The sequence below is a fragment of the Triturus cristatus genome, chromosome 11, assembly GCF_964204655.1.
Source record: "Triturus cristatus chromosome 11, aTriCri1.1, whole genome shotgun sequence".
NCBI lineage: Eukaryota > Metazoa > Chordata > Amphibia > Caudata > Salamandridae > Triturus > Triturus cristatus.
Genome location: NC_140594.1, coordinates 386,530,739 through 386,558,470, shown reverse-complemented (window position 1 = coordinate 386,558,470; position 27,732 = coordinate 386,530,739). Strand labels below are relative to the sequence as shown.

The 27,732-nt window shown below is 48.3% G+C and overlaps 1 long non-coding RNA gene across 2 annotated transcripts in view; it reads right to left on the bottom strand.

Annotated features, from left to right (window-relative positions):
- Nucleotides 1-25,613, bottom strand: part of LOC146784239 (uncharacterized) — a 297,298-nt gene extending 271,685 nt beyond the window's left edge. Inside the window, exons 1-2 of one of the 2 annotated variants that reach the window (XR_014970437.1) lie at nucleotides 24,895-25,613; nucleotides 24,015-24,146 (exon numbers count right to left, since the gene is read on the bottom strand). This is a non-coding gene — a long non-coding RNA (uncharacterized LOC146784239). The remainder of the gene's footprint in view (nucleotides 1-24,014; nucleotides 24,147-24,894) is intronic. The other variant, XR_014970438.1, reaches the window with a different exon arrangement.
- Between the last annotated feature and the right edge of the window lie 2,119 nt (nucleotides 25,614-27,732).

Here is a 27,732-nt window from a genome sequence, read left to right as displayed (position 1 = left end):
TTTTGTACAGTGGACGTAAAAGCATTATATACTTCAATCCCACACGACCTTGGCATAGAAGCCATTGAACATGTTTTGTTGCAATTCACATTGGAGCCAGATCTGCAAGTTTTTTTCATGGAGCTGTTACAGTTCACCCTATACCACAGCTACTTCAAATGGGAGGAACAATGGTTTTTACAGTTGTCCGGAACTTCGATGGGCAACTGTGCAGCCCCATCGTATACTAATATTTTCATGCACTGTTTCGAGGAACAACATATCTTAAACACTCGTGTCTGGCAAGAACATGCCAAAATGTTTGTCCGATTCATAGATTACATTTTCATCATATGGACAGGTTCACTCCCTAAATTGATGTCAGCCCTCAATGCACTCAACTCCATTCACAAACGTATTCAATTCACCTTTGATGTTCAACCTGATAATATTACGTTTATGGATGTACAAATTTACAGAGCAATGGATACATTGGAAACCAATATTTTCAGTAAAGTCACGGACAGGAACAGCATTCTACATTTTAATAGCTTCCACCAACCTACATTGAAAAACAATTTACCATATTCGCAACTATTGCGTGTTAAACGCATCATATCTGATCCTGAACAATGTGCACCACAAACAGATGCCAAGATGACTAGATTCATGGAACGTGGTTATCCTGCTGAAATCCTCGAACAAGCCAAATCAAGATGTGCCATCAGAAACAAAACTGACCTTCTGAGGAAGACAGAGAAATCCTCTAAAAACCAGATGGTTGTGGTCTCGAAATACTCCACTATGAGTCACCGCTTCAAAAACATCATCAATAAACACTGGTCAGTACTAGCCCCTGAACCTGACTTCAAGGGACTTTTTTTGAACAAACCGATTCTTGCATATAGAAGAGGGCGTAATCTCAAAGAGATATTGACGAAACCGATTGATAATATTCAGCCCCTCTCACACAAGGGCTTGCAACTATGTCACAACTGTAGCAATTGTCACAACATCATCCAAGGCTCGATTATAACTCATTCAATGAAAGGCACCAACATCAAGTTGAGGGTTACAGCCACTTGTAACACGTCTAATGTGATTTACTTGCTGAAGTGCCCGTGTGGTTTAAGTTATGTCGGCAAAACTGAGAAGAAAATAAGAACTCCCATCCTGGTGCATAAAAGCAACATTCGTACTAAAAACCTTAAATCAGTGGTGGCTGCCCACTTCGTAGACAAACAACATAACATTTGCCAATTAAAATTTTTGGTCCTTGAAGTAATTGACAAAAAAGAAGGTGTGGATAACAGCAACAGGTTACTCCAAAGAGAAAACCATTTGATCCGTTTTCTAAACACGATGAAGCCTCATAGACTCAATGATCACATCGAATTTTTGTGTTACCTATAATGCTTATTCCCATGCCTATATTCTGTTACTTGAATACTGTCTCTCATCCTTGTTCCCAGCATCTTGATCATTGTATGTTACCCCTTCTGTTCTGGCTGTCACTTTTTGATTATTATTTACATTATTCTTTTTGTTGCTTTTATCCAGTTGTGTTTTTTAGATTTGTTAAATCCTTTTTCTATGTTCACTCATCATTGTGTACTTTTGGTGTACCATTTCAACATCTTCCTTTACGTGGTCTTGTCACAGCACACTTTGTGTATTTTTATTATTGCGGACTCGGTAATGTCTAGTTTTGGCTCAACGTTCAGCTCCGTTTTACAACGGCGCTTCATTTTTCCGACATATAAACTTCTGTATATATGCACACGCTTCACCAGGTTTTCATTCATTTGTTTTACACTCTAGTATGTCACAATGCACTCAGCGTGCCCTACTTTGTTCATCTTTTTGACTAGCTCTTCTTCAAGATGGTGCTTTATTTCACCCCTTCCATTACACATTATCACTCGTCGCTGTCTACACCCCACTGTACTGTGACACATGATCGAGCTCATCCTATCGGATAGAGGACACCGCCCACTTTTTGAATTGCACTTAACTTCCGGTAACCGTCCGCGTCGTACCCACATTGTTCGTTTACACGCTGATGTGCACGTTTGCGGGACGACCGTTTTGTAAGTACCTTGTTTACATTAGTTTAACTGTGTGAAACTGTTCGTACGTGGGAGTTTCACACACTTATCTCTGGTTGTTGGACTTCTAGGTTGCAGCGCACACACTGCCGCAATCGTATTGTGAGTAACATAGAGCCAGATCATCATGCACTTGCATGTGTTTTATTCACTCGTTATCGCTACTAGCGACATACACGTTTGTTTATCTGTCACGCCTCGATTATATCTGTCACACGGGTACTATTGTCCGCCGCGAGGTACAAACACTGAAAAGTTGCACCCCTCGAACTAGAGGCATCACTTTTTGAGGTCTACTTTTTTTCTCACTCTGACTCTGTCACTTTCCTATGTGGACTGATTTGTAAAGCAGCCTTAGAACTTGTTCTTCTGCATTTTTACCTTCACCTTCACAGTTGTGTTCGCCTGCTTCAATGTTTTTCACTCTCTTTCTTTTCATTTTTCCCATTTTTTTCATTCATTTTTTTAGATGTGGGAGATAAGGTTTCACACTCTCCTTTGCATTGTCACGCCCATTTGGGGTGCTTTCTTCATGTAAGCGCTTGTATTTATCTCATTACAGATGTTTACCCCTGATGAAGGGCATTGGGCTGCCCGAAATGTATCGGGATTGATGTATTGAATATATACATATGAATTTTCGCCTAAAACAGGCATGAAATTTGATATGAAGCAATATCTTACACCGATGTAAATAAACATCACAGCGAAGAGCAAATGGTTTAACTGGAGAATTATTTATTCTGATCAACTCCTTACCCATTATTTGGGATCAACAGTTGTGCACAGGGGGACATCTCCTAACCAGGAGATGCAACATGGTTATCAAAAGGTGAGCCCAGAGCCTCAGCTCTACTCTTCCCCTAATCAGCTCCTTCTCTTTACTGTGCTGTGCCCAAGCTTCTTCCTTGTGACCTCTCTCTGAATCAAAGATCGCCCTTTAAAGTGTACAGGGGAAGCCTGGCTTTCTGATGGATACATCTGCCAGTGGATTCCTCACCTTGTGAATATCCCCTGCGCCAGCAACATTCGAAAACTTTTGTAGCAGTCCACGCCGATGGGGTCGACGACGACGTCACAGAGACACGGCTCCGCTCGCGACTCCGCTGACGTCACCGGCTCCATAAGAAGACCTCGTCGGCGTGATGACGTCAGTTCCCTTTTTTCCGCGCCGTCGAAGCCAACGGATTTCGGGAATCGCTGTTGTTAGCGTCGTTGATACTTTGTGTATTTTCGCTGTTTTTCCTGTCTTCTTTGAAGATGTCGACAAAGAAGTCTGGGTTTAAGCCTTGCCGGGAGTGTGGCAAGCATATGTCCATCACTGACCCACATGAGGACTGTGTGTGGTGTTTATCCTCGGACCACGATGTGGATGGCTGTACCTGCTGCCGAAAGATGAGCACGAAGACTCTGAAGGAACGGGAGGCAAAGCTCTTTATTGCCAGAATGAAGAAGGACAAGAGAGGGAGAAGGAGATCGAGATCGAGATCGAGGTCTCGATCGAAGTCGAGGTCGGCGTCGAAGTCGACTTCGGGGCATGCTTCTCGAGCTAAGAAGCACAAGAAAAAGAGAAGACGCTCCTCTCGGCACAATTCAGATAAGAGCACGGCGCCGAAGCCGAAGTCACCTGCTCGGCGTCGAAGGGACTCTGTTTCTCCTTCTCCTGTGCCGGGTTCGCCTGCTGGTCCTTCATCTCCGGTGGTCTCTTTGTCTCCGGCTTCGCCAGTTCCAGCCCGGACTCCGACGCCGGTTCCATCTCCGGCTCCGGTTCCGTCTCCGGCTCCATCTCCGGCCCCGGAAGATCTTCAAGCCCCGGGTGAGCCTGCGACGCCGTTGATTCCACCGTCGGCGCCGGTTGGCCCGAGTCCGGTGGGGCCTGGCCAGTATCCTGCTTTCCCTGGGCCAGGTCAGGACCCATCACATAACTTAAATGCAATGTATGGGGTATTTGCTCGTGCCATGTATGTCCCTGGTGCACCTGCGGGTCCGACGGGTCCTTTGGCATTTAACTTAGGGGTGCCGCAAGTATATCCTCAGGCCCCTTTCTATCCATTTTATCCAGCGACGCCGTCTTGGAATCCTCCGGCTCCGAGAACGTCGACGCCGCTTCCATCCTTGCCGGCTCCGTCTCAACCTCCTTCGACGCCGATGACTCCGCCGGATCCACGTTCGACGCCGGCACCGGCGCCGCCGGAGTCGATTACGGTGCCGCCGACGCCGAGGATTCGAATTCGCTCCAGAAGGGAGACTCAAAGGATTATTGAGGAGCAGAGATACCTTTAGGAGGAAGCGGAGGATGGAGAATTGGTGGAGTCGGATGAGGTTTTTGACGAACTTAAGGAAGCTAGTGGCTTGGACCTGTCTCCTGAGTGGGAGATTACTCCGCCATCAGATGAGCCATCCAAGGACGTTGCACCCTACCATGCAGTCATAAGAAGAGCTGCGGAGTTACTTGATCTCCAACTTCCAACAACGGAGTTTAAGTCAAACATCTTGACTGAAGTCTTGCATTCTCCCACAGCGGTATCAGAGCCTTTGCTTCCGTTTAATGAGGCCATTGCAGAACCTGTGTTGGAGGTGTGGCGCAAACCTTTTTCTGCTCCTGCGGTGTCTAAGACTATCGCTAGGAGATACAGAGCGGCCCCAGGTGATCCAGAATTTTTGTCGTCTCATCCATCGCCTGAGAGCTTGGTAATTCAGGCGGCTTGTTCTGGGAAGTCTAAAGGGGCTTTTCCACAGGTCCCTGGGGACAGAGAGGCAAAAAGACTGGACCAGTCGGCAAAGAAGGTGTTTTCATCGACTAACGCCACATGTCTTTTGGGAAGCTATGTACATGCGCTGATGGATTCGGCTAGGAAACTGGTGCCGAAGCTACCTGATGAGGATAGATCTGGTTTTAACGACATCTTGGCTGATGCTCAGGCGGCTGCGCGGCAAGTGATCCAAAGTGGGTTGGACACAGCAGAATCTGTTGCAAGGATCATGGGGTCGTCAGTTCCAAGTGCTTGGTTGAGAACTTCGGAGTTCTCTCAAGATGTACAAGCAACCCTATTGGATCTACCGTTTGATGGGTCTGGCCTGTTTGGGAAATAGGCAGATGCTGCTCTGGAAAGATTCAAGGAGAGCAAGGCATCTGCTAAATCTTTGGGACTCCAGTCTCAGTCGAGAGGGTCTTTTAAGAGGTACAGAGGTTTTGGAAGGACATCTTTTCGAACCTATAGGCAGACTCAGCAGCAGCAACAGCAGCAGCAGCAGCAAGGTTCCTCGTCGAGAGGTTACAGAGGAAGAATGAGGGGTCGTACACGTGGCCGTCAGCTCTCCTCCTCCTCTTCCTCTTCCTCAGCCCCTCCCACCACCGCAAAACAGCCCTAGATCCGCCATTCCGGATCATGCTGGTCCTGTGGGGGGCCGGCTTACCCATTTTCTACAAGATTGGGAATCTGTAACTACAGATCTCTGGGTTCTAGATCTTGTGGAAAATGGGTATGCCCTTCCCTTTCGGGAATTCCCTCCAAATTACCCTCCTTGCCAAGGGGCTTGTTCAGAGGACCACCGTCTTCTCCTGCAGGAGGAAGTCCTGAAGTTGTTTCAGAAAGGTGCGATAGAGGTGGTTCCAGAGCAGGAGAGGGGTCAGGGATGCTACTCCCGGTATTTCCTGATTCCGAAAAAGGACGGCAGATTGCGTCCGATATTGGACCTCAGGATCTTGAATCTTTATCTAAAGCAAGAGAAGTTCAAGATGCTCACCCTTGCTCAGGTTCTTCAGGCGCTGAATCAGGAGGACTGGATGGTGTCCATCGACTTGCAGGATGCATATTTTCACATCCCAATCCTGAAGTCGCACAGAAAGTATCTCCGTTTCACGGTAGGGTCGCAACATTATCAGTTTGCGGTCCTCCCGTTTGGTCTTACTTCTGCACCTCGGGTCTTCACGAAGGTGATGGCAGTGGTGGCAGCCCATCTCAGAAGGTCAGGGGTCTTGGTTTTCCCCTATCTGGACGACTGGCTGATCAAGGCGGAGTCTCCAGAGAAGGTGCTGCATCATCTGCAGGATACAACTCAACTGTTGTACAACTTGGGTTTTTCGATAAATGTGCCCAAATCTCACCTGGTGCCCTCTCAGCGCAACCTGTTGATAGGTGCGGTACTGGACACTACTGTTTGTCGAGCATTCCCTCCTCCTCAAAGGATTCTCGACATACAGGAAATGATTCCTTTCTTTTACAACGGAGCGGTTGTTCCGGTCCTGAAGGTCCTTCGCCTGCTCGGTCTGTTTGCTTCTTGCATTCTGTTGGTCAACCATGCACGCTGGCACATGAGGGCGCTCCAGTGGTGCCTCCGCAAGCAGTGGTATCAGCACAAGGGAGATCTCAGGGAGTCTGTGAGGATCTCCAGAGAAGCTGCGGCGGATCTATCTTGGTGGAGCGTGGAGGGCAATCTGTCTCAAGGAAAGCCCTTCCATCTTCCTCCATCGGTGGCCACAGTGATAACGGATGCATCCACCTTAGGGTGGGGTGCTCATCTGGGGGATCTGGAGATCAAGGGTCTTTGGTCTCCAGAGGAGAGGTTGCTTCACATCAACCTTCTGGAATTGCGGGCGATACGTTTGGCGCTCAAAGCCTTCCTCCCTTTGCGGTCAGTCTGTTTATGTCCTGACGGACAACACTACCGCGATGTGGTATATAAACAAACAGGGAGGAGTGGGGTCTCTTTGTCTCTGCAGAGAGGCCCTGCGTCTATGGTCCTGGGCTCGGGACCATCAGATTTGTCTGATGGCAAATCATCTGGCCGGGGTGCTGAACGTGCGTGCGGACAGTCTCAGTCGGCAGTTTTCCGCCAACCACGAGTGGAGGCTCCATCCGGAGGTGGGTCGTCACGTCTTTCGGACGTGGGGAACTCCTCGGGTGGATCTATTTGCCACCCGCGAGAACGCGCACTGTCCGTTGTTCTGCAGTCTCCAGTATCCGATGCAGGGAGCGTTGGGGGACGCGTTTCAGTTGAGTTGGAGGTCTCGTCTCCTTTACGCGTTTCCTCCCATACCCTTGATTCCTCGGGTCCTGAGGAAGATTCGCCAAGACCGGGCCCAAGTTATATTGATCGCCCCGGATTGGCCAAGAAGGGTGTGGTACACAGATCTTCTCCACCTCTCCTCGTGCCCTCCGCTCCGTCTCCCTCTGAGGGCAGACCTCCTCTTGCAGTCGGAGGGGCAGGTTCTACACCCCCACCTCCAGAGCTTACACCTTCATGCCTGGAGATTGAACTGGGCAACCTGAATTCTTTCTCTCTCCCGACGGATGTGGTGGATGTTATTTTATCGGCCAGTCGACACTCCACCAAATCTATTTATTCATATAGGTGGTCTAAATTTGTTCTCTGGTGTGGAGAGAGGTCCATTGATCCTTTGAAGGCTCGTCTGTCTAATATTCTACAGTTTGCCCTTTCTCTTGCTCAGCAAGGCTTTGCTGTGGCTACGGTGAAAGGATATTTATCGGCTCTGTCGGCTTTCCTTTGTTTGCCGGATCAGCCGTCATTATTCAAATCACCTATTGTTCTTCGTTTTTTAAAGGGCCTTACAAACAAGTTTCCTCCTACTCCCTTTATCGTGCATCGATGGGACTTAAATCTTGTACTAACCTATCTTATGGGTTCTCCCTTCGAACCCTTATACAAGTGTCCCTTGAGGTTGTTGTCCTTTAAGACAGTTTTCCTCGTTGCAATCACCTCGGCAAGGAGGGTAAGTGAGCTTCAATCTCTAAGTTCAAACCCCCATTCTTGACCATTCATACTGAACGAATGGTACTCAGGACCAGGGCTGCGTTTTTGCCTAAGGTGGTAACTCCCTTCCATTTGGGGCAGTCCATTACCCTTCCTTCTTTCTATCCTCCCCCTCACCCTTCCAAGGAGGAGGAGAGACTTCACCGCTTGGACCCTAAGAGGGCGGTGAACTTCTACCTGGACAGGACAAGGGACTCCAGGATTGATGACCAGCTCTTTGTGGGCTTTGCTGGCTGCAGGAAAGGTCGAGCGGTGCACAAGCGCACCCTTTCCAGGTGGATTGTCTTGTGCATCAAGATATGCTACTCCCTAGCTGGTAAGGAGCCTCCGGAGGGTTTGAGGGCTCATTCTACCAGAGCAAAGTCTTCCACATCTGCCTTAGCTAGGGGTGTTCCGGTGGAGGACATTTGTAGGGCGGCATCTTGGGCCTCCCTCCACACCTTCGCAAAACATTATTGCTTAGACACCGAGGTGAGGAGGGACGGACATTTTGCGCGATCCGTCCTTCAGGATTTTCTGGTATAGAAGGGTGGACACCCTCCTCCGGGAGTGGGGACTGCTGTGGAATCTATTCACAAGGTGAGGAATCCACTGGCAGATGTATCCATCAGAAGAACAAGTTACTTACCTTCGGTAAAGCTTTTTCTGGTGGATACAGTATCTGCCTGTGGATTCCTCACTGACCCACCCGCCTCCCCATTGTCCATCCTTCTATACCGGTATTTCTATGCCTGTAATTCTATTGATGGGTTTCAAGTGTGTTTATCACTGTCAAAAGCATTATGTTATTTCTTGTGCTTTGTTATTTATTTTCCACACTAAGTGTGTTGATATGCATATTGTGTACTATGTATACTGTGTATATATATTGCTGTCAGTCCGTCCATGTGCCTCGAAGGCACGGAAAAAAGGGGCGGAATTGACGTCATCACGCCGACGAGGTCTTCTTATGGAGCCGGTGACGTCAGCGGAGTCGCGAGCGGAGCCGTGTCTCTGTGACGTCGTCGTCGACCCCATCGGCGTGGACTGCTACAAAAGTTTCCGAATGTTGCTGGCGCAGGGGATATTCACAAGGTGAGGAATCCACAGGCAGATACTGTATCCACCAGAAAAAGCGTTACCGAAGGTAAGTAACTTGTTCTTCCCCTCTCCAGTGTGTCCCACCCAGCTTGCAGAAATGCAGCAATATAAAAATCTGTCTAGGGGAATTCCTCTACCACCTTTCCATGTTCCACCATGAAGGCCTGGGTCTCCCAAACTGGAACCCAGAGTCTGCCATGCATTGTACCATTCACAGGCACACATACACCCAGCACATGCATTTAACATACATGCACTGCACAGTAATGTACCCTTCATGGGCTGTACCGTTCACAGGCTTACATATATTCAGTACATACATTTAACATCCATGCACTGCACAAGCCTATATCCTTCTATTGAGTGGTATTGTATCACTCACAGGCACACACATACATCCAGTACATGCATTCAACATGCACACAACTCACAGCGCTACATCCTTCATGTACTGTACCATTCACATGCACACATACATCCATGCTGCATTATCCCAGTTTGCGCTGTTCGCAGGCACACATACACTCAGTGCAGAAACCCCATTCATGCACTGTACATCACTCTACATCAACCCAATGTTGGCCAAGTTAAGTACACTGCAGCAGAACCTAAATTAGTGAGTCTGTAGGCCTCATTCCAGTGACACAGGTTAAAGAGTGCACAGTCCTACTGATCACTACATGGTATGCTGCCACTACCGCGCTCATGCTGCTTAATATGCTGCTTAACTCTTTGTGAAGCCCGTAGCCCTCCACCACTACGGCGGCAGTGCTTTGGGTGCCCCTCCTGGTCAAAGATCGCAATTTGTGAGACAGGCCTATGTCATGGCGCACATGCATGATCTGTGTTTGACTATGACAACAAAAATCAGCATTAGGGATCCAGACATCAGTAGAGTTGGGGCACTCATGGAGGGATGCATACCCATTATGATGCGGAGGACTAATCTGTAAAAAAAACACTATTCTGAAGGTGAGGAATCTGCGGTTAGAAGTATCCATCTAAAGAAAACGTTACTTACCTTTAGCTGTAGATTGCTCATTGCCCTCGCATCTCCCCATTCTGTGGAGAAGTTTCTTTTTACCATCTGAAAAAGTCCCAAATTAGAGATCCCCACAGTTGTACCGACAATTGTTTTGTACTCTGTGTCCCAGGGCACAGAAAGAGTCAAGCAAGAAACTGACGCTGGCCTCCAAGGGTGGCACTTCTATTTGGCTCTGCCACTACTCTATTACTTCTGGTGCGTAACCGAAGTCTACACGGAGCCACACTGTGCCAGCTAGCTGCGCTGCTATGAAAAGTTTGCGGATGGAGGCTGACGTCTGGGCATGGGCATCCGCAGGGGGGGGGGCAAGGAGGGGCGCTTGCCCCCCCTGGAGTGCTCCTCCTTGCCCCCCCTGCAGCCACCCATGCTTTTACAGACGCCTTTTGTCTGTAATTACGGGCCCTGCAGGGAGCAGAGGTGTTCCCTGTCAGAGGCCTCAACTCCCTGATGGGGCGCCTCGCACTCCTCCTCGCAGCCCCTCCCGCCCATTGTCATTCTGTCTGTGGCTGATTATCACAACAAACAAATGATGGACGGAATGCTGACAATGCAGACATTCTCCCCCAGTCAAGAGATCTGGGTTAAATCCATCGTTCTTTTGCCCACTACACCACCCCAGTTTAGACATGGCCATATGCAAATCAGTCTTGACCCTGTGCCTCATGGGAACAGTCCAGCCCGAACTGCCAAGCCATGTCTTCCCTGGACCGGAAAAAAGCATCCTAGGACCGGTTTCTGGCTATCAGCCGTCATCAGCCAGGATAGCTTGACTCCAGTGGCGTAGTGAGCACGGGTCCCACGTCTGGGAATACCCATCCCACTTAGGACGAAAAGCGTTACAACAAACAAATGATGGACGGAATGCTGACAATGCAGACATTCTCCCCCAGTCAAGAGATCTGGGTTAAATCCATCGTTCTTTTGCCCACTACACCACCCCAGTTTAGACATGGCCATATGCAAATCAGTCTTGACCCTGTGCCTCATGGGAACAGTCCAGCCCGAACTGCCAAGCCATGTCTTCCCTGGACCGGAAAAAAGCATTCTAGGACCGGTTTCTGGCTATCAGCCGTCATCAGCCAGGATAGCTTGACTCCAGTGGCGTAGTGAGCACGGGTCCCACGTCTGGGAATACCCATCCCACTTAGGGCGAAAAGCGTTACAACAAACAAATGATGGACGGAATGCTGACAATGCAGACATTCTCCCCCAGTCAAGAGATCTGGGTTAAATCCATCGTTCTTTTGCCCACTACACCACCCCAGTTTAGACATGGCCATATGCAAATCAGTCTTGACCCTGTGCCTCATGGGAACAGTCCAGCCCGAACTGCCAAGCCATGTCTTCCCTGGACCGGAAAAAAGCATCCTAGGACCGGTTTCTGGCTATCAGCCGTCATCAGCCAGGATAGCTTGACTCCAGTGGCGTAGTGAGCACGGGTCCCACGTCTGGGAATACCCATCCCACTTAGGGCGAAAAGCGTTACAACAAACAAATGATGGACGGAATGCTGACAATGCAGACATTCTCCCCCAGTCAAGAGATCTGGGTTAAATCCATCGTTCTTTTGCCCACTACACCACCCCAGTTTAGACATGGCCATATGCAAATCAGTCTTGACCCTGTGCCTCATGGGAACAGTCCAGCCCGAACTGCCAAGCCATGTCTTCCCTGGACCGGAAAAAAGCATCCTAGGACCGGTTTCTGGCTATCAGCCGTCATCAGCCAGGATAGCTTGACTCCAGTGGCGTAGTGAGCACGGGTCCCACGTCTGGGAATACCCATCCCACTTAGGGCGAAAAGCGTTACAACAAACAAATGATGGACGGAATGCTGACAATGCAGACATTCTCCCCCAGTCAAGAGATCTGGGTTAAATCCATCGTTCTTTTGCCCACTACACCACCCCAGTTTAGACATGGCCATATGCAAATCAGTCTTGACCCTGTGCCTCATGGGAACAGTCCAGCCCGAACTGCCAAGCCATGTCTTCCCTGGACCGGAACAAAGCATCCTAGGACCGGTTTCTGGCTATCAGCCGTCATCAGCCAGGATAGCTTGTCTCCAGTGGCGTAGTGAGCACGGGTCCCACGTCTGGGAATACCCATCCCACTTAGGGCGAAAAGCGTTACAACAAACAAATGATGGACGGAATGCTGACAATGCAGACATTCTCCCCCAGTCAAGAGATCTGGGTTAAATCCATCGTTCTTTTGCACACTACACCACCCCAGTTTAGACATGGCCATATGCAAATCAGTCTTGACCCTGTGCCTCATGGGAACAGTCCAGCCCGAACTGCCAAGCCATGTCTTCCCTGGACCGGAAAAAAGCATCCTAGGACCGGTTTCTGGCTATCAGCCGTCATCAGCCAGGATAGCTTGACTCCAGTGGCGTAGTGAGCACGGGTCCCACGTCTGGGAATACCCATCCCACTTAGGGCGAAAAGCGTTACAACAAACAAATGATGGACGGAATGCTGACAATGCTGCATTATCCCAGTTTGCGCTGTTCGCAGGCACACATACACTCAGTGCAGAAACCCCATTCATGCACTGTACATCACTCTACATCAACCCAACGTTGGCCAAGTTAAGTACACTGCAGCAGAACCTAAATTAGTGAGTCTGTAGGCCTCATTCCAGTGACACAGGTTAAAGAGTGCACAGTCCTACTGATCACTACATGGTATGCTGCCACTACCGCGCTCATGCTGCTTAATATGCTGCTTAACTCTTTGTGAAGCCCGTAGCCCTCCACCACTACGGCGGCAGTGCTTTGGGTGCCCCTCCTGGTCAAAGATCGCAATTTGTGAGACAGGCCTATGTCATGGCGCACATGCATGATCTGTGTTTGACTATGACAACAAAAATCAGCATTAGGGATCCAGACATCAGTAGAGTTGGGGCACTCATGGAGGGATGCATACCCATTATGATGCGGAGGACTAATCTGTAAAAAAAACACTATTCTGAAGGTGAGGAATCTGCGGTTAGAAGTATCCATCTAAAGAAAACGTTACTTACCTTTAGCTGTAGATTGCTCATTGCCCTCGCATCTCCCCATTCTGTGGAGAAGTTTCTTTTTACCATCTGAAAAAGTCCCAAATTAGAGATCCCCACAGTTGTACCGACAATTGTTTTGTACTCTGTGTCCCAGGGCACAGAAAGAGTCAAGCAAGAAACTGACGCTGGCCTCCAAGGGTGGCACTTCTATTTGGCTCTGCCTCTACTCTATTACTTCTGGTGCGTAACCGAAGTCTACACGGAGCCACACTGTGCCAGCTAGCTGCGCTGCTATGAAAAGTTTGCGGATGGAGGCTGACGTCTGGGCATGGGCATCCGCAGGGGGGGGGGGGGGGGCAAGGAGGGGCGCTTGCCCCCCCTGGAGTGCTCCTCCTTGCCCCCCCTGCAGCCACCCATGCTTTTACAGACGCCTTTTGTCTGTAATTACGGGCCCTGCAGGGAGCAGAGGTGTTCCCTGTCAGAGGCCTCAACTCCCTGATGGGGCGCCTCGCACTCCTCCTCGCAGCCCCTCCCGCCCATTGTCATTCTGTCTGTGGCTGATTATCACAAACAGAATGACAATGGCCAGTTTGAGCTGCGCACCACAAGCACGAGTGGTTAGGTCTGGACACAAAGACCTCCTTTTAACACTCTGTAGCTTGAGAGCAAGGGGTCTTCTGAATGAAGTTCTGGGGGGAGTCGATGCATTATTCTCCCAAGTCAAAAATTGGGGTTACAGCATAGCCCGGATTTCAGATCCCACTAAAACGTACACAGACTCGTGTCAATAACATATCTATCTGCCAGTATGCACCCTATCATGTCTGGCATGACGTCCCGACCCTGTGTTTCACTACCTCATATCCCCCTGCACCCCACTCCCCATGCTCACTGCCTCATATCCCCCTGTACCCCACTCCCCGTGCTCAGGGCCGGCTCTAGGGCGGTGCGACCGGTGCCACTGCACCGGGTGCTGACTTCGTGTAGGGGGCCCTAATATGATTATTTTAAAAGCACCTGCTTCTTTTCTGGAATCCTAGAAATTTTCAGCCACCAATAAAAATTTAGACTGCAGTGATTAATGCACTTCCTTAGAGAGAGAGAGAGGGAGAGATCAAAGTTTTGTGGAATGGAAGTTTCTACTCATCCTAAGGTAGCGCAGAGGGTTACTATGCTTGCTGCAAAGAACGTGCAGCTCACAAAGTGCGTATAATGTAATGTAAATAGGTCAGTGGGTCACACTTGTCAGAGAGACCATATTGTTGATACCTCTTTATGAGTTAAAATCCTAATGTGGAACAGTGAGCAAGTAACTTATCAAAGATGCATGCAAACTGGGCTAGGGCGTTATGATTTCCCCCCAGTTTTTCATTATCCTAATGTGGCAGAATGGGTTAATTTGGGTAGAAATCAATTCTTATTAATAAAGAGAACCCCCCATCCATGGTGCTAGGTTTTAAATTCTAGGTTTCTGATTCTTCTGACCAAGCCCTCTTACACTATCCTGCCTACCTGTACGGATGACCTGTGACTCCTACACCTTCTTGTCCTCTTATGTAACATTTCCTATGCACTGATTTACACACTTATGATTGATTGTCTCTATGTAATCTGTGTGATGTAAAGTGTTCTGACACCTTACACTGATAGGAGCGGCGCTATAAAATGAATTAAATGCACCTGAGACTGAATGGTTACGGAGGCTTGAGGGGCGCTGTGAAAGGATGGTTATGAAGAACCTGTAGTGGAGGTGGTCATTGGGGGTGCCAAAAAGCATTGTCGCACTGGGCGCCACGAGCGCTAAAGCCGGCCCTGCCCGCGCTCACTGCCTTATATCCCTCTGTACCCCACACCTTGCGCTAATTGCCACAACATATCCCTCTGTACCCCGCACCTTGTGCGCACTGCCACAACATATCCCTCTGTACCCCACACTTCGCGCTCACTGCCACATATCCCTCTGTATCCCACTCCTCACACTCACTGCCTGATCGCTCATTTTACCCTGCCATTCATCTTCTACGTGTTCTCTCCCCTTCCACTCGTTCTACCTCTGTTCACCCCCTTACTTCTTTTAGTGCCTTACTTCTTTCTCAATATCTCTACTTCTTTTCCTCTTCAGTAACATCTGTGACACATCTCTGCACTTCCTTTATATCAACGCACCCCTCTACCTCACCTGTCTACCTCAGTCTTTATTATTCCCTCTTCCTCAGCTGTCTCTACCTGTCTATGACACACCTCTCCCTCTCTCTACCTGGCCCCCTCACGTTCTACGACTGCGTTATTCTCCCCTCTCCAGCTTTGATTTACCTGTCTCTGCTCCTGAATCTTTTTCTTCTACACCTCACTTCTTTGTCTACCCTTCACCCCTCGCTACCCTTCTGTTTGCCTCACTACGGTCTTTACCCGACCCACCTTCAGTGCCTCTTCCCATTTCGCCACACTCCCTCACAGCGCTCTCCTAGCATGCATCAGTTTCTCCCCTCACCACCATGCCTGCCTCTACCCCTCCTTACCTTTCTAACCAGCCTAACTTTCTACCTTCCTGTTATTCCTGGTAGTGAACCTTTCATTTAACCCTTCGGTTGTATTACCTACGCATTCAAATTGAGTAGGTCATTGCTGTGCTCCCTACCCGACATCAAGACCCAGTCCCCTAGCCTCTCAACATGCCCAGATATAACAACAAGCATTGGCATAGCCAATTGGTCTCGCCTTTGGGACCTGCTGCAGAACTAAATACTTATACTGCCGGCATCATACTTACCCAGCGCCAAGACGCCTCGGCAAAAGTGCGCTATATAAGTTCTTCAGTCAGTGAGTCAGTCATAAGGTCCCAAAGGCGAGACCTATTGGCTATGCCAGTGCTTGTTTTTCTCAGGTTGGCCCGAACATTACCCGATCCTGATTGTCTGCCATTTTAGCCCCGCCCCTATTGATTAACATTAGCCACGCCCTTTCATTTGCCAGGTTCGCCCCCCCCCCCTGGAAAAATTTCTGCGGACGCCCATGCGTCTGGGGAAAATTTTAAAGGTGAGGAATCAAGTTGGAAAGAGTTTAGAAAGAGTTAACCGAAGGTAAGTAACTCGTGCTTCAGCTTCAGACTATGAGCCGTGTAGATTCTGAGAATAAGCGATTCCCCGAGGGCTGCCTGCTAAAGAATTGAGACCACATTTTAATCCCTTCACATCCATATCGAAGCTGTCAAGAGATGCCCACTAGAGGGAGGCAGATTTACCTTTGGCATCAGACCAAGCCTCTGGAAATGAGAAAAGCGAAGAATGCCAGAACGACTCAGAGTGCGTCGTTCACTAAAGAAACCGCACACAATTCTTTTCAGCAAGCTCCATAATCAAAAGAGAAGAAAATTAAGATGCGCTAAAAATAATCCCATGCCCTGCGCGCAGTGTCGGTTTTCAAAGTTCAAAGAACCTGTCCTCGGGTGCTGAGCCCTGGCAGAAAAATACAAACGTCTTTCTTTTCAGAGCCACGCAGCGCACAGTTTTTTACAAGGCCACGTTTGTGAAAGAAGAGGGCTCGGCAGGACCACATGAAAGGAAACCCCGGCCTTCGGTCCAGATAAAGCAGGCCTCAGCATCAGATGAGGTAATGTGAGAAGGATGTGACTCAGAACCTGGGAGCTCCCGGGAGGACAGAGCCACCATGCCCCCTCCTCCAACAATGGCACAGGGTGGCTGCATTGTTGCAAGTCCATCGCTCCGATTATTCACAGATCACCAGGCTAGTCATATCCGGCCCTGACATGAGCATCCGACACACAAGCCCTAGACAGCTGCTCTCACTCGGCTAGAAGCCAGTCAGAAAGGACACACATGGAGCAGGTCGCCATTTTGAAATTTGGTAGCTTCTGCTTGGTCTCAGTGAAAAGCCCTGACACCAGTGCTCTCAAGTTCCGGTTGCCACGAATGAGGAGCTACAGGCCAGGTTTTTTCTTCGCATTTTGAGATGTGTGGTCCTGTCGAGCCTATTATAAAAGCAGGCTACGTTCCCAGGATGCAAGGAATAAACCTGGACTGAAAGAGGCGCTCAGTCCTGGACATGAACAAATTGAGAGGCGTGTCACACGTATTGAGGGATAATCTGAGCACCCCCCCACAACCACCACCTCTTTATCGTGTCCTCTTTTCACAGGGCCAGTAGAATCTCAACATTTCGTTCCTATGATTGCCTCGGAGGCAGAAGCTTTCTAATTCAAACTCCACCCCACCCCACCCCAAACCTACTGGCGCCATCAGAGGGTGTTATTACTGCAAACCCAGAACATGACACTCAAATATGGCTACTATCCCACTAGACATCATCACTCCGTCTCTCATGTTTCCATCTCAACTTCAAAACTAGTAGGAACAGCTTCCTCTGCCTCGCACACTCCTTATCCGAAAGCGGCTGTTATCAATGAGTACACTCTCCAGCTATATCCTTGGCAACAGAAAATAAAGTCTCTTTGGTGTGTGAATGGACAAGAAAGCAACTTCTAGAAGTTTATAGCTTCTGTTAGAGATTCGTATTGTCATGAAAGTGTCTAAGGTTGTGGAGGCGGATCAGATGGCCTTATGCAACAGAAGGGCTACCGTGTGCATGCCAAAGAGGGCAGGCAGTTGTGTCCGTAGGTATCTTAAAAGCAGAGGCCATCACATTCAGGGATCAAAGATAGACACTCTGTGGCGGCTCCTCCACCATGGAGAAGCGTCGCCCTACTGCTTTTAACTAGTGCAAAGTAGAAACATAAGATGATAATAACTTTGAGTTTTTATTATTTTATGCTTCGTGCGGCTTTGCGGGCGAGTGGGAGGGCGGGGCTGCTCTGCTGTCGGAGCAGGGCAGGGGAGGAGTGCTTTACCCACTCCAAAGTGTACATGACTGTTTGTCCGGCCCTCTCGGGCCACACAAAACCGTCATGCACACTTTCCCTGTTCTCCATGGAGGCTGCATTACATGGAGAACATGCCCAGGCCCCTATTCCCTGGTTGAGCGTTGAACCAGGGCGCTCAAAACCAATAAACACTGCATTGTAGCGATGTGATTGGTCAGGGGAGCCTGGGTGCTTCCAAAACGAGCACTGCATAAGCCTAACCCAATGCGATCCAGGATTCCTACTTTTTCATACAGATATTTGAAAAGCACCATCCCAAACCACTTGCAAAAGCCTGAAAATCCATCATGTCCCCACATTTGACATCTCTCTGAATCATTAGACCACCTGGAGTATAAAGCTATTCGAGTTCTCAGACTGTAGACTTCCCTCACATTTCAAAGGACTATCCCTGATATTAGGAAAGAAAAATACTGGTACACCAATGATCTACACATGTATGGGCAGGGTAGGACACTCAAAATACAGTGAATCAAATCACAATTACCAGTGGGCCACACTATATAGCGGGTGCACTGCAGAGGCGCTTTGGTTGTTTGTACATGGCTAAAGGAACCAAGCCTGCACCACAGATGCTACAAATTCATCAAACAAAGAGGTTTTAGGAATCCACAATGAACTAAGTTTTTTTCAAAATGTGTGATCTCTGCCAAGCACTCCCCACTAGACTTATGCTGTAACCTGATTTCCTTCTCATCGACAAAATTATCGTCCACAGACAGAACATTGTGCTGTCTCTCCCCAACGCCCCCCCCCCTCGAGACTGGGCGATGCACTCTAGCTCAGTAATCAGATGTCAAGAAGATTCACTCATTCTTCAAAAAATCTCCACCTGTAACACCCTGTAACCTGTAATATACTTTGCCGCAGTTCAGGGATCAAATATAGCACAGAACTACTTGCACACAAACTCCACTGGTCCTCAGCATTCACTATCTGAAGTGTAATTCTATGGATGAGGTTAATGATAGCTCATTAGCGGTTCCTAGTATCCCTTAAACCCCAGGCTAATATTATCAATAAATAAATCTCGTCTTCTCTGTTTAGCTTCTGCTTGTCTGTAGAGCCTATCTGTTCTCCTTCTCCCTTTCTTTCTGTCTGCAAAAAAAATCATACCCTCTCCAGCCCTAAAATATATCCTGAATCATCTGTGAAATTTGTAGTTACTACCCAGTATTTAGGCTGGGTGTGTACTTTTCTCATCTCATGTGTCTCCTTACCAGGCCCGTTCATAAACTGTCTCACTGAATTCTGCAAGGTGTGATTCATCAACCTAAACCTCCCTGTTGTCCATATTATCACTACTCTCATTAATTATTTCCTGTGCAAGGGTGATGTCCCTCAAAAACTCAAGCATGCAATAATTATGGCATTCCTGAAAAAATGACACTCTCATTTAGGGGCACTCTTCAAGTACTGCTTCATCTCCAACCTTCTATGCGTCTCAAAGGCGTTGAAATCTTTGGTGACAACAAGACTTTCATTACATCTACAGAGTAACACGCTGCCAAAAAGATCTACGTTCAGGGTTTTGAACTTACTGAGGGATGCAACCAGCACTATTAAACCTGGGCGTGATCCGGGCCGGATATGATCACTGATCCTTCCGGTCCTCTTGGCGTTGTTTGACGACATTACTGTGTGCAGTGTAAAGCTCAATTGCTTGATTACAGGATTGCAGGATAGACAATTTGATGTTTGATGACTCCCTGTCTTCTTGAGTGCCTCTACCTTTGAATAGAGTTTGGCCTCCAGCAAAGTCTCTCTTGAAAGAGGGTTAGACAGCCGAAGCCAATGCCTCCAACACCTGCAGATGCTATGGCATCATCAGAGGATACTTCCAACTAGTCCCTCTTGTGGATTTAAGTAAGCTCAGGGTGAAGGCTGAGCCTTCAGGAAACATGTGGAACTTAGAGATCACCTCTGTTCCTTCTCATCTGAAAGAAGTTGTGGCTGACAAAGGAGGACATGTGTACAACGTTATTTCCTTGCCTGGCTGCACCCCACGCCTCTCTCTGGGTAATTCTCAGAAGAGAGCTAGGGAGTCAGAATTCGATAGAGGGTCTCCTTGAGGAAGGTATGTGAGTTCTGAATCTCGCTGTCCTATGAAGTGTAGCTTTCCTCCTCAACCTTTGGACGCAGATTCCATCTCGAATATGACTTGTCACACATTTTCTCCATCATCACCACAATCCATACAATCACGACTTCTCATGAGTTGTCTAACTGAGTTGCAAGAAAGTTTAGCATTCAGAGAGTAACACTGGAGGTCAGCAAGTCTGTCATTTTCAATATTATACAGAGGAAACCTCAGGCACATCCAGTGGTTTTCTTGGTGCTGTTTTGTTTTTTAAAATCAGTCATGATTGCAACCCCTTTCTCTATTCCTCCTTTGAGAAGGCAGCTGGAGAAAGAAATCCTACCTGCAGATTCTGATCCGAAATTCCTTATCAAGGTGGTTTGTGCTGATTTGGTGGTTGAGATGGAAATTTAGTCTTTGGAGCCTTTTCCATTTGAAGTCACGGATCTCTTTTGGGACAAACATTTATTAGACATTGGTTGGCACTGTGAGGGAGGTCAGTTACTCTGCCCTTTAATGCTGCTCCAACAGGTACCTTTGGGATGCCATCAATCAGTTTCTGGAGTTTCTCCCAAGGGAGAAGAGAGTAGATTTCCTAGAGATTGTTAAAGAAGGTATGGTCACGTTAGGAAGTCTGATTGGAGTTGCATAGGATTCGACTAAGTTAGCCACATGGAGGCATCTGACATGATGTCTCCACGAGGTGTCCTTCTTTGTTCGGGCTCACTTCTTTGACAGCACATATGCTAGAAAAATATTGTAACTATCTTTTAATGGATTTTCTCTGTTTGGACCATAGGCTGACGAGGAAATATAAAAGCTGGAAACAAAGGCAGAGGCATTGAAGTCAGTGTGTCTGGAAAAAAGGAAAAGTGTTTCCCAGGTCCAGTTCAAAGGGTTTCGGAAGGACAAACAACATGCTCACATACCATTCTGGTAGCGCTAACTCTAGGAGCAAACACCACAGCAACAACAGTCCGTTCTACTGGATACTTCTTGCTGAAATTCCTCAGCTTAGAATACTCTCCAGATAAGAAAATATTTTTCAGCAATGCCTCCATGCACTGCCAGGTGGAGCCGTGCAGATCCACCATGGTTCTCTAACAACCTAGAAGTGACGGATCGGATCCATATATAAGTGCCACCCGTGTGCGTTGACGTCAGTTTCTCTCTTTCCACACCTTCAGACAGAGACTCAGAGCTCTAATCCCAATTTCATTGGTCTTTAGAAGACTAACAAACAAAATTGAGTGCTCTAAGGTATGAAGTTCCCTCTAAAACAACACCATTCTGTTACTGTAAAAAGCATACGTCAGCCACAGACCCGCACAAGGTGTGTCTCTGGTGTCTGGGCTCAGAAAAAGACTCAAAGACATGCAATAAATGTGCCTTCATGCACCTGAAGGCAATCTGGAAGCAAGGAGCAAATCTGTATATCGCAGCTCATAAGAAGAATTCACAGTCCTCATGTAAGTTTCATTCCAAGTTGCAGGAGCAAACTCAATCGCTCTCCTGAGACTGCTCCCATGAGAGGTCAACTTTGCGGCAAAGTAATCCAGTAAGCCTGAAGTGAAGTCGAAACGTAAAGACAAAAAACAAAGCAAGACTCAACCACATCCTGTGATTCTGTATCCACAGAGACGGCACAAGGGTGTCATGATGTGAGTTGGTCTAAGGTTTCCAGTCACTGAGCTCATTTCCAAACTGATCCAGGTGTGCCCCAAATTTTCCGACCCATCAGTTATACCACAGCAGATTGAAGACTTCAAGGAGGCCATGCTGCAGATATTTGGTCCCACGGACCACTGCGTAATCTTAAAAAAAGTTTGTAAACATTTCTATTTTATGTTTTTTAAAACACATCCCATTTTCTTGTTAGGAAACAGAGCTGCATTTAAAAAAGCAAAGATTGCTTTACATAAAAGCAATCTCAGACATGGTGGTCTGCTGACTTCAGCAGGCCACCATGCCTGTGATTTTAACCATCTTAGTGCGTCGCTATTTTCAACCTACCTCATTAATATTTATGCGATAGGGTGATTTACAAGCCGCTACAATTCTGTATTTTGTGTACCTATTAATACATATGTCGGTTCGCAAAATGTGAATGCACTTAGTAAAAACCGGCGCTCAAATTGTGACCCCTATTACCTCATTTATTCTTCGTATATGAGACCCTTAGTCCTTTAAATTCCACTGCACCACAGAAGTACACTTCTAAAACCCTCAGGATCTCACGGGAGGACAACAGCAGTGTCCAGTCCAGGACTAGTTGCCCCTGGTCAGCATTGTGCTTCCAGGTAAAGGCCTCTTGTGCCTTGTTGTATCCCTGTAGTTTGCACAGTGTGTTAGTCTATTTTTTAAATATTTTTATTAAATGTTAACATTTCTGGTTATACATCATGTTACATTGCATTTTATTATGAATATTACAACAGTCATGTAATCTGGTGTTATATTCCTTTAAATTATCGGTTGTAGACTCGAAACCTTCAGTGTATATTATTAAATCCTTCATTGAATACATGGTCTATTACATTAGCCTTTAATGGTGTCCGGAAGTTTGGTTAACAGTACCAAATAAACCTTCATCTCAAATAGTCGTATTCAGCTGTTTTCTAGTGCCTGTGTTATCAGTCACATCTCCCTCTCATCCTTCAATTTGAGACTGATTGTCTGCAGTTTTCCTCATTGCTCTCCACCAGTCGCCAGGCTCCCCTAGGAGTGTTAGTTACCATTGGGATATGGGTCTGTCAGTCTCATCCACCTTGCCTTTGGCAGTACCTAAAAACAGAGCATGGTCATCTGCCGTTGGATGTCGCGGAGCCCCCTTTGCTTCTCAAGTCGTAGCGCAAATTCTTTAGCTGTTGCCCGCTTTATTAATTCTGTCTTCCATCTATTATGGGGAGGTCCATCTGGCGATTTTCAATGCACCGCAATAGCCCTCTTGGCAATAATGAGACGAGAGTCTAGAAATCGACAGTCAACCTTTTTGGCTGATGACCTGCGACCCAGGCCCAGCATACACATTTGAAGTTTCCCAATATGTGTGTGCCGTATTGTGTGCTCTAGGTTTTGAGTAACCTTATGCTGAAAGTCAGCTGTCAATGGGCAGCTCCAACCATATTCAAACAAGCATTGGTGAATGCAATAGGTTTAGCCTATGTGATTAATAATAATGTATTTGTTGTTGTAATTTTTAGCTTGGTGAGCAGTTTTGCAATATAAGTTGCTGAAACTCCATAAAAGTGTTATGACTTGTTTTTCGAGAAAGCCAATGTATTGTTCAGTAACTGGTGGTCATATAATGCGCAGGGAGTAGGTAAAGGGTGGAGGACAAAGAAAAAAAACATGCAGTGGCCCAGCACGTTTGAAATGCATGCAGCCACGGGGAGATTAGGTAAAGGGCGGAGGACAAACCAAACCAGTATAGCACATTGACATGCGAGTGAAAATACAGAGAAGACGAGAGAGCTGTAGTTATGGGAAGAGGACAAGGGACAGAACAGGATGAAGAACTAGCAAAAGTTTAGCAAAAGAAAGAATGTTTACAAAAAGAAAGGGGCCAGGTCACCGTAGGCACTTGAATTGTGAGGGAGAGGAATACAGAGAAGATGAAAATAAACAAGAAGTGGTAGTGCAGAGAAAGAAAAGATGAAGATACCTCAGTAGGTTAATGTACATGTTCCAAGATATGTTTATAAGAGTTTGAATCCTGCCAGGGCCGACACAGTCTTTAATCATTCTAGGCTGATTCAAGTCCCAGTGAGACTGGTAATAAAAGAGATTCAACGACCAGGAAACAATGAAAGGTAATGTGGCCTCACAAATGCTGCAGGAAGGTGGACGGGAGGGGGGGAAAGTTCACGGAAGCGTGGTAATGTCACAGAAGTCTGTAACATTTGAACACAGCACAGTTTGCACATGGGTTTCTTTACCTTTGAAAAGCAACTACTGTGTGCCAAAGAAAAGTCTGGATGCTAAGTCACAGGTACAATGCCTACTATGACGACATTATCATTATGCAGTGTCTTGTTTCTTTTACCTGTTAGAAATAGTCTTGCTCTGACAGATTCTTACAATAAGATGCAAAATAGCAGCACAGCAGCTATGGGCCAAATTCCCCCTTTAACACGGCCTGGATTCTGTTTACTGTATCTGCACTCGTGACATAGGGCTGGGAAGAAACAAAGTTATAAAAAGATCAAAACTTCGGATTAAAACGTGACGGTAATTATTTGAAAGTGTAGACAAACACGGCTCCCAAAAACAAAGTAGGTCTGTGTCTCTATTACAAAACTGGCAAGAAACCAGGTGATAAGACTTTTTTAACACACATTTTAACAGAATCATGAAGTAAACCAAACATGTGAGGCTCTTTCAGCGCCATGCTGTAACGTTCCTTTATTTTTTGGAAGCACAATCGATCAGGCACACAGTTCTGCAGAAGCAGGCCAGTACCTGGCTTACAAATAGGTGCACATATCTCCGGCACACCCCCAGAAGATGGTAACCTTTGCGCTAAAGGATTACCGCCAAAGTGTGTGAGTTCCTCTGCTTTTTCAGCCGGTGTGGGTGCATCTGTGTAGACAAACAAGCTGCAAATTATTCCAAAAGAAGAGAGTTGGGGAAGAGGCATTCATGTCTCCCAGCTGCTGATACACAGGCATCTGTCAGCTGACGCCACAGTTTACACAAGTCAGCGCAGCGTTTATCCCATCATTACCTCTACGTCCCTCGTCCTCGACCCAGTCATCACTAATGAGGTATTCCACAAGACAGGAAACAAAACAGGAAACGCTTTTGTAGGCTCCACCCACCCTCCCGTCAGGGGCTATAAGAACCCAGCCAACCAAAAGCACATCCTGTTTTGTTTCCTGTCAGTGGACCTGACGGGGACGCTGGGGTAGGTGCCGGGCACTTACCTGCTACAAGTTGCTGTTGTCCTGTGGTCTCCTCCTCTGCTGGGCTTTGGGGGCGCTGCTGGACCTCCGTGGGACATCTTGAGTCGGGCTGCTGGGCTTCCTGGACTCTTCAGGTTCCTGGTTGCTGATCCTGCTGGGCTGTGTTGGCTTCCTTTGGTTCCTGCTCCTGCTGCACCGGATTTGCCTCCAGGTTTGTTGTCCAGGGCGGGTCCTTTTGTTGCCTTGGGCCCGCCTTCTGTTTTGAGCGCCCGGGTTGGGGTCCGGGCGCTCGTGTCTCTCTGGCCGCTTTCAGTCTCGGGCGCCCGGGTTGGGATCCGGGCGCTCGTGTATGTCCAGGACCGGCTTCTGTTGGGCGCCCGGGTTGGCTCCGGGCGCTCGTGTTTTCCTGTGCCTGCTTTTGGATGCGAGCGCCCGGGATGGGGTCCGGGCGCTCGTTTATTCTTGCGCCTGCTTCTGTTGCGAGCGTCCGGGATGGGGTCCGGACGCTCGTGCCTTCTGGGCCCGCCTTTTCGTGTTGAGCGCCCGGGATGGGGTCCGGGCGCTCGGTGCTCTTCCGGGCTTGTTTTTCTTTGGAGCGCCCCGGTTGGGGTCCGGGCGCTCGCTTTTCCTGGGTCCGAGTTCCCGTATCTTGGATGACGACGGGTGGGCTCCGGTTGAGTTGCTGGCTTGTTCTGCCTTCGGCGGCCGAACTCGGCGTTGTTTTCTGTTCTCCTGTACTAGCCACGCCCCCTTTTACCTCTCTTTCGGTTCCGCTGGGGGGGGGGCGGGGTTTGTCTTGGATTCTTCAAAAAGGAGTCCTTTCTCATTGTCTATGCTGCGTGTTGGTCTTACCTTCGGTTGCTGCTCCTGGTTTACTGCTGTTTGTAATGGGGAAACATCATAGAAAGCGGAGGCATGTGTCTCCTATGTCCTCTTCTTCTTCTCCTCCGGATAGTGAGGATCCTGCGCCTGCGGTGAAGCGTCCCAGGTTGGATGAGGACCGGTTGAAGCTTCTGATACTGAAGACTTTGTCTGACATCCAATCCTCCAAACACTCTGCTGCCGGTCGTTCTGGTGGGGGTGTGGCCATTTATTCTGACATTTCATCTTCTGGGTCCTCTGATGATGCTTCTTTGAGTGCGGTGGATCTTAAGGGGAAGTATGTCTCCAGGGAGTTGTTGCCGGACCTACTTTCTCATGTTCGTGAGAACATGGGGTTTCCAGAGGACGCTGTGGCCAGTACTTCGTCGGATGCTGTTCTGCCGCAGTTTCGGAAACCTGTTGCGACTTCACTTCCTATTCATCCGTTTGTGATGGATGTGCTCTTGAATGAGTGGAAGGACCCTGATCATATTATGTTGCCGCGCTTCATGTCAAAGCTTTACCCGTTGCAGGGCATGGAGGATTCTTTTCCTGAGTCTGTGCAGGTGGACTCCATTGTCGCTAGTTTGGTTGGCCGTTCTTCCATGGCTGATGATAACATTCTTCGCGATGGGGTGGATAAGAAGATTGACTCTGCTTTGCGTAAATCCTATGCTGGTTCTCACCTTGCCATACGTTCCGGTATCTACGGTGCTTATGTGGCTCAGTCACTCCTGACTGACTTTAAGACTTTGTTTTCAACTATGCAGGAGGGTGGCTGCTGTCCTGATTTGCTGGAATCTATGGAGCGTCAGACTGAATTCCTTTCGGATATTGCTTTTGATTCTGTGCGTGCTTCTGCTCTGTCTTGTGGTTCCTCTATCGCTGCCCGTAGGAATCTACTGTTGAAGGGTTGGAATACTGATGCCGCCCAGAGGTCCATGGCCTTACGTTTACCTTTTACTGGCCCTCGTCTCTTTGGGGATGCCTTGGAAGACAAACTGCATAAAGTGTTTAAAGAACGTAAACATTCCTTTTCCTTCCGGAGGCAACCTTCCCGTAAAGATTTTTCCTCTTCGCAGGCCAAGTCTTTTCGTCAACCTTCCCGGTTTCAGCAATCCTCCTTTAAAGGTTCTCGTGGAGCCGGTCGTGGTTTCCCTCGGAAGTTCCAGAAGAAGCCTCCTCGAGATGCTGGTCCTGGACCGCAGCGTTCCTGACTATGCCCCTCCGTTCGTGGATCCCTCTGGAGTGACGCCCGTGGTTGGTGGGAGATTGAGGTTGTTCCTTCCAGCCTGGCGTCTGTCGACCTCGGATCAGTGGGTGCTGGATGTCCTGGACCGGGGGTATCGGATCGAGTTTCTGTCCCCTCCGCCTCCCTCGGGTGTGGTGCGGACTCCGACTCCCTTGTGCCACTCCCGTCGCCAATCCTTGAGGGACGGTGTTCGGGCCCTGTTTTTCAAGAACGCTATTATTCCCGTTCCCAGGTTGGAGTGGGGTCTGGGGACCTATTCGATTGTTTTCCTGGTGCCGAAGGTCACGGGGGGGTTCCGGCTTGTCATCAATCTCCGGAGTCTGAACCTATTTGTGAAGAAGATCCCGTTCAAAATGGAGACCTTGCAGCGAGTGGTCCCGCTGATTCAGGCCGGTTGGGTGTTTACTACTCTGGATCTCCAGGACGCCTACCTTCATGTGCCGGTGGCCCGGGAGGATCAGATGTTCCTGCGTTTCTGCCTGGAGGGTCATCATTGGCAGTTCTGTGTCCTTCCGTTTGGTCTCCGGTCCGCCCCCCGGGTGTTCACCAAGGTGGTTGCTCCTTTGGTGGCTCTTCTTCACAGCCGGGGGGTGTCTGTGTTCCCCTACCTGGACGATTGGCTGCTCCAGGCTCCCTCCCCAGAGGTCATGTCTCAGCACCTTTCATTGACCATCCTTACGCTAGAAAGTCATGGTTTTCTGGTGAACTTTCCAAAGTGCCAGCTTCTTCCTGCCACTCGACGGACT